Raw genomic sequence first — 2,278 nt, forward strand, 5'->3', positions numbered from 1 at the left:
GTCACTTCTATTACATTAAACAACATCTTTCTGATCCACACAAAAATTCAGTTTATTAGTTTTAAGCAAAAGATACTCAAAAGTCTCGCAAACACAATAACAATGAGATTATATTATTTTCTAACAGCAGTTTTGTTGCACATAAGGGTAAGATAAGGCATACATCTCTGTCCATTCTTCTTTAAACTCCTGCTTTTAACAGGAGTAAATGTGCCGGCTTAGACTGTAGCCTGGCTTTAAAGCAGACCTACCGGTAATGAATTGATCAAACTGATGATATTAAATCACTTCATATCTTTCACAACTTTAAGCGTGTTACAAAGGCTGTAGAGCTAAGCCGGGCTACTGTATAGGTCAGGACTCACACTGAAGCTATGGCAAGAAGAATTCAGGCATGAACCAAACTGTTTTATAAATCAAAAATTTAAAAGAAAATTCACACACTGGCCTGTGTGTCCGCTGCACCTGTAAGCCAGCACTGAAAAATAATGCTGAAAAACACTGACACACAGGTAGCCAGAGGCTGTAGATTAGTGGCTTTGCGTCAATGAGATGTTTATTTTTTGAAATGATTAAGACGTATTTTCCCCGTTTTTCTCATCCGCTCCTGTGTTCTTTTTTGCGTTCTTGTCCGCAACTTGTGTGCCCCTTCGTCCCACTGTTGTTTTTCCTTTCTTTTTCTATTTTTTTCTTTGCTTCTTTTTCTCTGTCTTCTCTTTTTCTCTCCTCATCAACCTCTTATCCTTTCTTCTATTTGTTCACTCAGACATTAAGCTCAGAGTCGGCCGAGGCAAATACAAAACGCTGCGCCAGATCCGACAAGGCAACACGAAGCAGCGCATCGATGAATTTGAGTCCATGTGAGAACAGCGCCTCTCCCTCCTCGGCCCGCTTTGCCTCAGGAGTACGTGTTTCCGAACTTTCCCCTCAGCGTCCGCTTGATTTTCATGGACAACAGATGCTGCCGCCCTCGTTATCCCAGTGAGTCCTGTCCCACATCTCCACTCTGAAAGTTTGAAAATCGCTATGATACAGAGCTGCTTACACGCCACTTTGAACAAGCAAATATTGTCAAACTGCAGAGGTCATCTTTAATCCACAGGGGAAAAGAGAAACTGTAAAACCAAAATGGAAGCAATTGGATTTTTTTATTTTGAGCACACATGGCCATAGAAAGCTACTTTTGTTGTGTTTTTTTGTTTGCTTAACGACTTATATGCAAAGCTTTAGTACGATTCCATGTCTTCAGTTAAAGTAACCTGTCCTCTCCTTGTTTTTAAGTTCTTTTCCTCTGCTTTTGTTTGACTCGTTTTATTGACGATGCCCTTCTTTTTAGTTGTCTGTCGAACACAATGAGGAGTTTGGGAATAAATGAGGTCAATATTTTCATTCAGTGTCAAAGCGCTGCTATGTTACATCAGGTCACAACATTTCACATGCTAAATATGTTAGAGAGCTGAGCTGAGATCATTTCACTCTATTCAGTCTATTCAAACTATTGTTTTAATTTCACATTAATAGGTTTATATTTTAATAGTTTCATTTGAGGCTAAATATCAAGAATAGCAACATTTTCTGATTTTGATGAAAATCCATTGTGTGAAGTGAATTGACCCTCGTAGGGAAAAGAGCCACCCAACTTGAACGAATGTCTAATAAGGCATAAAAACATCAAACAAGTCATAGTATAGTAAAGTATGAAGACCAGGAAGTGAAGCAGCAGGTCAGCCATCACTTTCTGTGTGTGGGGCTGCTCCCTGCAGGTGTGCACAAGGTCAGCTTTGTCTGAATCCAGAGGAGCACGGTTAGTAATAGTCTGGGGCCTGTTGTTACATTTCATTAAATTTCCGTCTCTACTAGATTGTTAATCTTCATACACTAAACTGTGTGTGTGTGTGTGTGTGTTTCAGGGCCGTCTATCAGGACACAGACATCTACCTCCTGGACGATCCTTTAAGCGCAGTGGACGTTGAGGTCGGGAAACATCTTTTTGAGCAGTGAGTGACCAGCTGAACTTAAAAGTTTAGTGTGTAGCAAGTGTCGGACGAAATGTGTTTGTGTGTCCACGAGCAGGTGCATCTGCGGCCTGCTGAAGAACAAGTGTGGCGTCCTGGTCGCCGATCAGATCCTGGTCCTGAAGGAGGTTTGTGCAAAATTCACAGACACCTGCCGCCGCTTGTTGCACTTCAGACGGCTTCAGCTTGCTCTTCTAAAGAGGATGAAAGTGTGCAGTTTGTTTTCTTTAATTCTACACTTTATGTGTTTTGTTCCCATGTGT

The 2,278-nt window shown here is 41.1% G+C and overlaps 1 pseudogene across 1 annotated transcript in view; it reads left to right on the forward strand.

Moving 5' to 3' along the window:
* LOC111665270 (radixin-like) overlaps positions 1-2,278 on the forward strand; it is a 14,470-nt pseudogene that overhangs the window by 11,076 nt on the left and 1,116 nt on the right. Inside the window, exons 15-17 of the transcript XR_015438053.1 lie at positions 767-981; positions 1,911-1,997; positions 2,074-2,276. The product of XR_015438053.1 is annotated as a radixin-like (transcript). The remainder of the gene's footprint in view (positions 1-766; positions 982-1,910; positions 1,998-2,073; positions 2,277-2,278) is intronic.

Source organism: Seriola lalandi, unplaced genomic scaffold (assembly GCF_002814215.2).
Source record: "Seriola lalandi dorsalis isolate HSWRI2012SDOR001 ecotype SW California unplaced genomic scaffold, Sedor1 jcf7180002054630, whole genome shotgun sequence".
Lineage (NCBI taxonomy): Eukaryota > Metazoa > Chordata > Actinopteri > Carangiformes > Carangidae > Seriola > Seriola lalandi.